The 12352-nt window shown below is 41.5% G+C and overlaps 1 protein-coding gene across 3 annotated transcripts in view; it reads left to right on the plus strand.

Annotated features, from left to right (window-relative positions):
* WDR70 (WD repeat domain 70) overlaps window positions 1-12352 on the plus strand; it is a 311084-nt gene that overhangs the window by 67043 nt on the left and 231689 nt on the right. The window lies entirely within an intron of this gene.

Below are 12352 nucleotides of genomic sequence, written 5' to 3' on the forward strand. Positions count from 1 at the left end.
AAGTATTTTAGGTTTTGTAGGCTGTAAATGATCTTTGTGAAATGTATCTGTGTATTCGCTTGTATGTACTGGTATATATGTGTACACACACATACCTCTTAAAAAATGTCAAAACTATTCTGAGGCTCACAAGTCATACTAAAACAGGATGTGGGCTGATATCTTTGGGCTATAGTTTGTCAATCCTTTTTCAAGGAAAAGCAGTAGTGAAAAGTCTGATCTTGTATTTTTTATCTTTGGTGAGAAAGAAAATAGAATCCTTTCTGGCTGTAATTTCTGTTTGATTATGTAGTCCAGAGGTGATCATTTGATATCTAGCCAGTTGGCCCTGCTGTCCAATAGCATGTTCTGTGCTGATAGAGATATTCTATATCTGTGCCATCCAATATCATGAACACTAGTCATATATGCATATTGAATACATGAAACACGGTTAGTAAGTGTGAAGAGTTTTTGTTAAATTTAATTATAATTAAAGTTTAAATTGCATGAGGTTAAATGATCACTGTAATGGATAGTGCATGTATATATATTTATATGTGTATATATTTAAGATTTATTTATTTGAAAGACAGAGTTACAGAGGGAAAGAGAGAGAGAAAAGAGAGGGAGAAAGAGAGAGGTCTTCCATCCACTGGTTCACTTCCACAATGGCTAGGGCTAGCAGGCTGAGCCAGGAGCCAAGAGCTTCTTCCAGGTCTCCCACGTGGGTGCAGAGGCCCAAGCACCTGGGACATACTCTGCTGGCTTCCCAAGTGCATTAGCAGGGAGCTGGATTGGAAGTGGAGAAGCCGGGATTGGAACTGGTGCCCAAATCGGATGTTGGAGCTACAGGCATTGGCTTAACCCGCTACACCACAATGTTAGCCCTGGATAGTATATGTCTTGAGTATGTCTTTAAGTGACCAAATCTAGCACACACAAACTACTGTGGTAACAAGATGCTTCTTGACTTAAAAATATGTGGTTTCAGACCAAAAAAACAAGGATGCTACTCATATCCACTATAATTTAATACATATTTTTACAAAATGATTTATTAATTGAAAGACAGAGTTATAGACATGAAAGGAGAGAGAGATCTTCCATCTGCAGGCTATGCCAGAATGCCTGTAGGTTTTTAAATAAAGGCAAAAATGAAATGTAGGTGTTTTTGTATATCTGCATCCAGTTTCATTCTCTTTATTTTGTTGGGTCATTGTTCCAAACTTCTGATTCTGAGACTTAGCATATCAATGATCACTTCTTGTTTTGGGCCAGTTGCAAATTAATGAATGTATGATAAATTCTTATCAGTTGATATCTGCTTAATATGGCAGAGTTGGATTTTGGTTGGTCATTGGAAGCTTTTCTTTTCTTTTTTTTTTTTTTTAAATATTTTATTTATTTTTTTTAGAGGTAGAGTTACAGACAGCGACAGGGAGAGACAGAGATAAAGGTCTTCCTTCTTCACTCTCCAAATAGCCCAATGACTGGAGCTGTGCCGATCTGGAGCTAGGAGCTAGGAGCCAGGAGATCCTTCTGGGTCTCCCATGTGGGCACAGGGGCCCATGGACTTGGACCATCCTCCACTGCTTTCCCGGGCCACAGCAGAGAGCTGGATTGGAAGTGGAGCAGCTGGGTCTCAAACCAGTACCCATATTGGATTACCATGCTTCAGGCCAGGGTGTTAACCCACTGTGCCACAGCGCCAGCCCCCTAGATGCAGACATTCTAACTGTAGTTTGTATAGTTAAATTCTTATGTTATACATAGACACAAAATGGATTGAAACTATTACAGTAAGTGCCATCAGAAATAGGTCAAAGTGTATGTTTGCTTAAATTCATTTATCTATAAGCCTTATTTATCTCAAAACTTTACTCACTGTTATATATCTCTTTTTTAGCTTTTTTTTTTTTTAAAGTTTAGTGACCAGGAGAAGCACCTGGCTCCTGCCATCAGATCAGCGTGGTGCGCCGGCCACAGCATGCCGGCTGCGGCGGCCATTGGAGGGTGAACCTTTCTCTCTGTCTCCCTCTCTCTCACTGTCCACTCTGCCTGTCAAAAAAAAAAAAAAAAAAAAAAAAAAAAAGTCACCGGTATGCAGCCGCCAAGTTAGGAAGCGTCCATGTCTCGTGAGGGACTTAATAGAACACCTAAATGTGCAGCGTCCTCGCAGCTTTCAGGCTTGGGTTTGTATTCCGTGTCTTTGCCTGCAACTTTGATTTTCGTGTTTAAGGTGGGAAAGTAAAACTTCTAATTTCATGAGGCAATTATCAAAATAAATAAACTAACACTTAAAAAAAAGATCTTAAATATCTTTCTTTTTTTAAAAATCTGTATTATTTATTTCAAAGGCAGAGGGAGTTATATGCAGAGAGTGGGAAAGAAGATCTTAGTAGGGAGAGAGAGAGAGATCTTCGATATGCTGGTTCACTCCCTAAATGGCTGTAATGGTCAGGGCTGTGCCGCGCTGAAGCCAGGAGCCAACAGTTTCTTCTGGGTCTCCCATGTGGGTACAGGGGCCCAAGGACTTAGGCCATTCTCTGCTGCTTTCCAGGCACATTAGCAGGGAGCCGGATTGGAAGTGGAGCAGCCGGGCCTATGTGGGATGCTGGCACTGCAGGAGGAGGCTTAACCTGTTGTGTCATACGCTAGCCCCTGTTTTAGCTTTTAGGGAAAGTCTTTTCATTACTTTATAGCTGATATTTATAGTAGTTCATTTATCCAATGTAATTTTATGAGAGATCAGTAGGTAGAATCCATGTTTTATATGTGCTATTTAAAAAATTTTTACTGGGGCTGGCATTGTGTTGCAGCAGGTTAAGCTGCTGCCTGCAGTGCCAGCGTCCGATAGCTGAGCACTGGTTTAATTCCTGGCTATTCTGCTTCTGATCTAGGTAATGTGCGTAGGAAAGCAGCAGAAGATGGCCTAAGTACTGGGGCTCTGGAAACCCACTTGGGAGAACCTGATGGAGTTCCAGGCTCCTGGATTTGGCCTGACCTACCCCGGCCATTGCAGGCATTTGAGGACTTACTCTGTGTCTCCCTTTCTCTGTCACTGTGCCTTTCAAATAAAAAAATAAATCATTAAAAAACATTTAAAAATTGGGACTCTTGTGGTGTAGTAGGTAAAACTGCTGCCTGCAACACCAGCATCCCAGTGGGCTCTGATTTGTATCATAGCTGCCCAACTTCTGATACAACTTATTGCTAATGGTCTGGGAAAAGCAGTGGAAGATGACTGAAATGTTTAGGCTGCCACCCACATGGGAGACCTGGAAGAAGCTCCTGGTACCTTCTTCGGCCTGCCCAGCGCTGGTCTTTGCAATCATCTGGGGTTGTGGGTAAACCTGTAGATAGATCTCTCTTGGGGCCAGTGCCTTGCTCACTGGGTTGATCCTCTACCTGCAGCACTGGCATTCCATGTGGGTGCCAGGTTCTGGTCCCGGTTGCTCCTCTTCCAGTCCAGCTCTCTGCTGTGGCCTGGGAGGGCAGTGGAGGATGGCCCAAGTGCTTGGAGCCTGCACCCGCATGGGAGACCAGGAAGAAACACCTGGCTCCTGGCTTCGGATCGGCGTAGCTCTGGCTGTAGCAACCTGTTGGGGGGGTGAACCAATGGAAGGAAGACCTTTCTCTCTGTCTCTCTCACTGTCTAACTGTACCTGTCAAATTAAAAAAAAAAATAAAAAAAATAAAAAAAGATCTCTCTCTGTCTCTACCTCTCTCTAACTCTGACTTTCAAAATAAATATAAATCTTTAAAAAATATTTTCTTTATGTTCATTTTATTTGAAAGGCAGAAAGAGAGAGAGAGAGAGAAAGAGAGAGAGAATCACCCCTCAAATGCCTGTAATAGTCTAGCCTCCCTCCGGCTGAAGCCAGGAGCTTCATGTGGGTCTCTCATGTGGGTACAGGGGCTGAAGCATTTGGGCCATCCTCTGATGCTTTCCTAGGTGTATTAGCAGGGAGCTGGATTGGAGGTGGAACAGCTGGGACTTGAACTGGTGCCCTCATGAGATGCCAGCACTGCAGATGGAGGCTTAACCTGCTGTGCCACAGCGCCAGCCCCAATCACTTTTTTTTTTTTTTTTTTTTTTGGCAGGCAGAGTGGACAGTGAGAGAGAGACAGAGAGAAAGGTCTTCCTTTGCCGTTGGTTCACCCTCCAATGGCCGCCATGGCCGGTGTGCTGCGGCCGGCGCACTGCGCTGATCCGAAGGCAGGAGCCAGGTGCTTTTCCTGGTCTCCCATGGGGTGCAGGGCCCAAGCACTTGGGCCATCCTCCACTGCACTCCCATGGCACAGCAGAGAGCTGGCCTGGAAGAGGGGCAACCGGGAAAGAATCCGGCGCCCCGACTGGGACTAGAACCCGGTGTGCTGGCGCTGCTAGGCGGAGGATTAGCCTAGTGAGCCGCGGCGCCGGCCCCAATCACTTTCATTTTTAACTATTTCTCTCCTCCTTGTTTGGGAGTCAGTAATTCATTCCAAATTTATGATAAACTATTTTAATAAAAGTTTTTATAATTATTAGTGAATTAAAGACTTGTTTTATGAGTTTCTTATTAATATTTTCTAAATTAGTAGATTGTGTAACTGTTACTGATGTAACCAGAAAGCCATATGTGGCTTTTTGTTTATAGTCATCACCAGTCATCATGGATTAGGATCTTACTTGTGTAACAAATACATCTAGCTGCTTCAGTTTGCTCTGTTTTGCAAGACAGGCTTTTGTGTGCAAGTGAATTTGGACATCACCAACAGAAAAGATAAAGTTGGAGGATGAGATTCCTGCAGTTGTAAATGTAGTGGACTAATGAGATCACAAGTCATTCTTGTGGGTATCAGGATAGTCTTGGGGTGCCTGAGCTTTCCTGTGGTTTCCTAACTGGAGAGGAGTTTTTGGTGTGGTCATTGTGGGGTGGTTGTCTGTGTGCTTCAAACTTTAATATGAGATGAGAAGGTATTGGGAAGGACAATTAATATTCCTTGATACAACTGTTTATCTGAAATCATTTCTCTTTCTCTTTTACGATGGCTTTTTACTTAATTCCTGGATTTTCCTTACTTCTGCAATTGCCATCAAGTTACATAATTTGAGAATATTCTTTATTATCTGCAAACCAGTGACCTTCTCTTGGGTCATGTCTCAGCTCAAAGTTGATACCATATTGTGGAGGACACTTGTCCTTCCTTTCAAAATTACCAACAGATACTGTCTGATCTAGCAGTCACTCTTAGGAACTTCTCTGGTAGATATACCCACATATGTGGAAATGACCAAGGAACAATTTTGTTATTTTGTATGTAATAGCAGCAGATAGGTTTTCTTGATTTTATTTTCATTGCAAAATAAAATATCTCCCTTTTTGCTTAAAAAAAAAAAAAAGTTACAGCTACTTTCCAGCTCCAGTCTATGACCTGTTTTTGTATGGCTCTTGAACTAAGAATAGTTTTTACCATTTTAAAGTGTTGTGAAACAAGGAAACAAAACTCCCTAAATAATAAAGAATATGTGATCACATATGGCCTTCAAAGCTAAAATATTATCTAACCCTTCAGAGAAATGTTGCTGACCATTATTCTAGAATCTCTTTACATTTTTTAATTATTTCATTCTTGTTTTTGGTAGGTGAGAAACAAGCTGATTAGATTAATCTTACAGATGCTTGCTTGGACTTAATAACCAGTGGCTAGTGCAATGAGTCTGGTTGAGGAAGTTTTGGGGAGTCTCAGAATAATCTTTGGAGGGAAATCTTCATGTGGTAGATGCTCTGTTTTCAGGGAGGAGGTTTTTTTTAATTAGGTTTCAGACGAATTGGTGCATCTTTGTTCTGTTGACTCTGTATTATCTCTTGAGCATCTTTAGCTGACAGTTGCCTAAAATTTCTGATAGTTGTTTGCATAGGGTAGCATTGCTGCTTTGAGAATGAGGTTTCTTAGAAATTTATGGTTTCTGGGATATTTTCACATGAGGCTCTTGTACTTTTTCTGGCAGGCTTTTTTCTAATCCTTCTGGTCTTTTCCTAATTGAAGTTTCTGGAAAGTTTCCATTTTTCAGTTATTCTCTTCATTTTTCCCAATTTGTTTTTCTAGGTATTTCTTTTGGAATGTGTAATTGGATGTCTAATGTATTTCATAAACAGCTCTTTTCTTTAGATATTTTATATTGAATTTCCAATTTTTTTTTTTTTTTTTTTTTGACAGGCAGAGTGGACAGTGAGAGAGAGAGACAGAGAGAAAGGTCTTCCTTTTGCTGTTGGTTCACCCTCCAATGGCTGGCACACCGCGCTGATCCGAAGGCAGGAGCCAGGTGCTTCTCCTGGTCTCCCACGCGAGTGCAGGGCCCAAGCACTTGGGCCATCCTCCACTGCACTTCCGGGTCATAGCAGAGAGCTGGCCTGGAAGAGGGACAACCGGGACAGAATCCGGCGCCCCAACCTGGACTAGAACTCGGTGTGCCAGTGCCGCAAGGTGGAGGATTAGCCCATTGAGCCATGGCGCCGGCGAATTTCCTATTTTTTTTTTTAAAGATTTATTTTATTTATTTGAAGAGTTGCAGAGAGAGATAGAGAGAGAGGTTTTCTATCCGATGGTTCACTCCCCAGATGGCTGGAATGGCTGGAGCAGTGCTGATTCGAAGCGAGGAGCCAGGAGCTTCTTCCGGGTCTCCCATGCGGGTGCAGGGGCCCAAGGACTTGGGCCATCTTCTACTGCTATCTTATAGCAGAGAGCTGGATTGGAAGGAAGCAGCTGGGACTAGAACTGGCACCCATATGGGCTTTAACCTGCTGTGCCACAGCTCCAGCCTGTGAAGTTCCTATTTTTAAGGGTCTCTTATTTTCTGCAGAATCAACCTTACCTTGACAAAATATATTTTTACATTTTTGAGTGAATGTTCGCACGTCCTTACTTTCTAAAGCCTTACATTTCTGTTCTTACCTTGAACTTGGGAGGATTTTATAATTACGTTTGTTATTCCATCTGGTTATACTTTTTTCTACTTCTCAATGTGAAGTCTTCGTCACACTTGATTGATTCTGTTTCACTTCCTTCCTCCTTGGTTCATTCCTTGGCTATTTTCTCCTTCTTGGATGACCTATTCTCTATGTAGAAGAATACTCTGGTTCTCCAGTCTGTCTCTTGCTCTTTCTCTCTGGTTCTCCACAAATCTTCCTGGGTAAATCTCACTTAGAGTGCGGCAGCAGTGTCTATGTTGTCTTCGCTACTCATGCTCAGTCCCTCTGGTGCCTTTGAAACAAGCTCAAACTCTTGCCATGTTTTATCCACCTTCCTTCCCATTTTTAGTACACTCTTGGAAAATGGCTATGAGATTTTCTCAATGCACATTTTTTTCTGTTTAAAAAAGTTCTTCCTTACCACTTGCTCTCTGCTTCCCCCTTCACAAATACAATTAGTTTCTTCTTATGCTTTTGTATCTATCTAAATGTCTCTTTTCCAGAAAAGCGTTTTCAAGCAGGACCCTGCCACTATTCGCTCGCTCAAGACCTTTTGGTTCACTATTAAATGCTGAACCCCTACTGCTCTGCTCCTAGAATTGACTCAGGAGTTATTCCTGAAGTTAATATTACCATGAGGGAAACTATTTGGAGTAATTAGAACAAAAACTTAATCTGTTTCTCGTAATCTTCATTTGTTGACATTCTTGATCATATTTCTCTATTCCTCTGAAGAAACATGTTGTTTATGCATTTGGATCCCTTGCCTCTGGGACTAATTATCTTATTTTAGCATGGTGAGAAATCATGTAAAGTCACGGAATTATTGATCTATACTTGACTGAGAGGTATGTAATTGTATCTCATTTCCAGATAAGAGTATACATTTTGATGGAAAGTATTGTAGATTTCATTTGGTAAAATTATATACAATCATGGGTAGAAATTTTCTGTGCCTTCAGCAGTATTTGACAGATATTGTTTTGAAAGTTGCTGCTGCTTTGCTAACCTTTAGTATGTTAAGCCAGTAGGTAATATCTTCTTAATTAATTTTGTACTCGAAATCTCTTCTTAAATTTGAAATCTAAAATACTGAAGTAGCTGAAGATTACTTTTTGTCTTTTAAAAATTAGTATTTTTAATATTCTCATAGAAAAACTTGATGTTTTTGTTTTGTGTCTCTTGCTTCCTTGGCCTCTTCCCAGGACTAGATAATGTATATTGCATACATGAAAGGAACAGACAATTTCATCAAATATAATTGGAAGATGGCATTTAACCTAAAATTGTATTTTCTCTCTTCATTATTGCTATGTTTCCCAAGGATCTGGTAGTCATATTTGACATAATACTTGGATTTTTTTGTTTGGGTACAGAAAATCAGAAAAGATGTCAAAACATTTCTCTTGAGTATTTTGGTTAGTAATAATTAAAACATGTGCCAAATGTATACTTATTTCTAATGAATTTGGAAAACATTACATTTGGCTAGTATTCTATACTCCTCAGATAATCTTGGAAATAAGTAATAATGATATTTTTTCAGGTACTAAGCTCAGGGCCATATGTATATTATTTTTAGTCTTCACCCCAGTTGTGTAAGCATTATCACTCCTTTTTTTTCGGTGGAAGAAGTCAGGGCTCAGTGAAGTTATACAACCAGTACCTGCTCTCAGAGGCTCGGGAGCACCCCTCTACAGTGCTGCCATCTAGTCTCAGCTTCGGACTTCCCATAAAATGAGGACGCTGAGTCCTGTGAAGCTGAGGTGCTTGCTCACCATCATGCAGCTAGTTAGCACGAGAGCAAGGACTCGGTTCCCTGGGCTCCTGACTCACATTCCAGTGCACTTTTCACTACAGCAGGACACCTTGGCTCCTGAGCCCCAAGTGACGGCCCCAAACAGCTGTGTTGATCTGTCTTGCATGTCCCAGCTTGTTTTGCTAGCCAAGCAAAAACTACTTAAAAGGATCCTCAATCTTCACCTTCCCACTCCCCTCCACTTACGCTCATGTACTCCCACTTGCCCCATGAATAACTTCACAGAAGGAATTGTGCAATGTCACTAAGCCTTCCTCTGGTGTCAGAGTTACTCCCTGAGAGAACATTCACTTCCTCGTGACTCCAGTTCACTGTCAGATTGGCTTTCCCTCTGTTCTCTTTGATCGGAATCTTAGTTGTTTCGGCAGGAATTTGAGGAGCAGATGTTATACCCCTTGAACAAGCCCTTTAATTTGCCTTAGTACTGTGTCTAATGACTCTTAATCCTGGCCTTTTAACTCTGTGACTAGCAGAATTAAGAACGAAGTGGGACAGAAATGGTGAGCCTGATGCTGAATATTTCATTTTAATGTTGGCAAAGTGGACTACAGAGAGCACATGCACAGTGAGAACAGAGGGAAATGATTAAAAATCTTTTCCTTTACAGCTGAAAAGCAAACTGCATATTAGTTTGGGATTGCTGAGATTTTGGGTTTTCCTCTATATATAAATAGAGCAATTTGATAGAGCAGTTGGCCAGAGAAATGGAGCCACTGACTGTACTCCTTTCTCTATTAAGTATTAATATGTTTTAGCTTTTCATTTGCCCTTCAAAATAAAAAAAGGAATCACCAAGACACACAAACACACACACACACACACACCCCAAGATAATCAGTTAGACTACTTGCATGGTTAATGAGGAAAATCAACAGTTACCCTGAGTGAGAGCACCATTAATAAAGGTATATCCTGTGAACTAACAAGTTAAGTGTATTTCTTACCTTGGAGACTTTACGCTAGCAGTCTGAACTTTCTAATGAATGAAGATCTGGTGTGTGTGTATGCATGTGCATGACTAAACAGTCTATAATTTTCTCAGTTAAGGATTAGTTGCTTGAAATTTGATCTGCAGTCAGGGTTTGATTAAGATTGAGAAATCACATATAATTTGAGCAGAAAGATTTCGAGCAAGGAAGGACACATTAGTAACAAATAGGAGCTCTGAAAAACACGGAAGGATAAAGGAAAGGAGCGTCTGTCTCGCCTGAGACTGAGAAGCAGCACTGAGGAAGGAGGCCTCCTGGATTGAGATCCTGACCTTGGTTGGGAAGGCGTGGCTGTGGCTCAGTGTGAAGAAGTTGTTCTGGTGCAGTGGAATGGGAACTTACCAGAAATCTGTCTCACCAGAGTCCCTGTGCTACCACACTAACTGGGTGCTTGGGGGAACTGCTGAGTGCTGCTGACTGCCATGCATTTCAGGAGCCTGAAATGGTGGAGAAAATGCACACACTGGAGAAACTGCATGGTATGAGATCCTGCCATGAGGAGCACTCTAGGTTTGGAAGGAAAACTACTTTCTCTTCCAGTGTCTTTCCAGCATTTTCTTCTGACAAAGCTTTAACATCATGCCAACTGGCAAAGGAAAAATACTTAAAGGGCCCAAATCAATTTTTGCAGAGCAGGCAGTGAAGGGTGAATTTGGAACAAAGAGATAATAAACGGTTAACTGGCATATTTGGTCAACCATGTAATTTTATGTCTCATGGTACTTCCTTATGGGTTTAATTTAAATTTTGGCTCCCGGTCAGAATTTTGTTAAGGATATCATTTCTAGTATTTTAGAAAGGATGTCCTAAGACTAGTGGTGCTTCGTTTTTATTGGAAACTTCTGAACAGTAGCCCACCTTTGCTTTTCTAGGCTCCTCTCATGGGCATCTGGTTTAGGAGTTCTAGCTCCTCGTTTGCTGTGACACTTTGATCTTGGGCATTGTGGTGAAATGCCTCACACTGTCATACAATCTAATCTCACAGCCCACTCAGATCTCTCTGTGAAAGTCTGTGCCTTTGAAATTGGTGTATCAAGAATGGCTTTTTTTGGAGAATAAATGTTTTAAAAACTATCAACTGTGTTTTCAGCATCTTAGGAAAAATGGTCAGTGTAAATTTGGAGTAGCGGTTTCTAGCTAGTAGTGGCTGGATATAAAATATGTTTTATTGAGAGGTATCTGACTTCATTTGATAACCAGCCATGAAGAATATTCCACTGAAGTCTGGCCAGATAGACGTGAATTTTAGTTTTTTCTGTATAATCTATTTACAGAAGACACATTTTTTTTTTTTTTGGACAGGCAGAGTTAGACAGAGAGAGAGAGAGAGAGACAGAGAGAAAGGTCTTCCTTCCGTTGGTTCACCCCCCAAATGGCCGCTACAGCCGGCGCTGCGCCGATCTGAAGCCAGGAGCCAGGTGCTTCCCCCTGGTCTCCCATGCGGGTGCAGGGCCCAAGGAACTGGGCCATCCTCCACTGCCTTCCTGGGCCACAGCAGAAAGCTGGACTGGAAGAGGAGCAACCGGGACAGAATCCGGCACCCCAACTGGACTAGAACCCCAGGTGCTGGTGCCACAGGTGGAGGATTAGCCTAGTGAGCCACGGTGCCCGGCCTGAAGACACAATTGTTATGAGTTGATAGTTTCTTTCCTGAAATAATTATCTCTCAGCCTTAAAATTATAAACTTAGAAAGTAAATTGGACCACCTAACTGAAATTTTGTTAAAATTGAGCTCATTTTATTTTTATTATTTATATATTTTAATGTGAGAGGCAGAGTTACAGACAGAAAGAGAGAGAGAGACAGAGAGATCTTCCATCTGCTGGTTCACTCCCTAAATGGCTGCAAATGCTGGACCTGGGCTGATCTGAAGCCAGGATCCAGGAGCTTCTTCCAGGTCTCCCAAGTGGGTGCAGGGGCCCTGCAGTACTCCTGACAGCATACTTATAACATTGCCCTGGTGTGATAGTTTATGGTGTCATCTCTGAAGAAAGTTACAGAACCTTTTGGAACAGGATGCCTAAGAACTTTTTAACTGAGGTGTTTACTTCAATTATTTCTGTGTTTGTGACTGAAAATCATGTTAGAGGTTGTAGTATTGTTTTTAGTCCTTGTGGCAATATTGCCCAAATAAACTTTTACAGATTTCGTTAGGTTTTCTTTCAATGATTTAAAAAAAAATTTGTTTACATGAGAGGCAGAGAGAGAAAGAGCGAGCAAGCAAATGCTCTTCTCTCCGCAATGGCAGTCCCCACATGCCTGCCAGGACTGGGCCAAAGCAAAGTCAGGAACCCACAACTCATCTGAGTCTCCTATGTGGGTGGCATCTCCCAAGATGCATTAGAGAAATCTGGATCAGAAGTAGAACTGCTGGCACTCCAGCTGCACATTGATATGGGATGTGTACATCTAAGAGGCAGCTTAGCCCACTGTGCCACAGTGCTTACCCTCTTTTGTCATTTCTTTATCTTGAAAATCTTCAAAATCCTTTCTCTAGCTTTCATTTGAAAGGAAAGGATATGCTATTATAGTCACCCTACCACATAATAGAACTCCAGAAATTATTTCTCCTATCAAATTGTAATTTAGTTAATTAACCTTTCCC

The sequence above is a fragment of the Oryctolagus cuniculus genome, chromosome 14, assembly GCF_051225735.1.
Source record: "Oryctolagus cuniculus isolate XC-2025 breed Fujian yellow rabbit chromosome 14, ASM5122573v1, whole genome shotgun sequence".
Classification (NCBI taxonomy): domain Eukaryota; kingdom Metazoa; phylum Chordata; class Mammalia; order Lagomorpha; family Leporidae; genus Oryctolagus; species Oryctolagus cuniculus.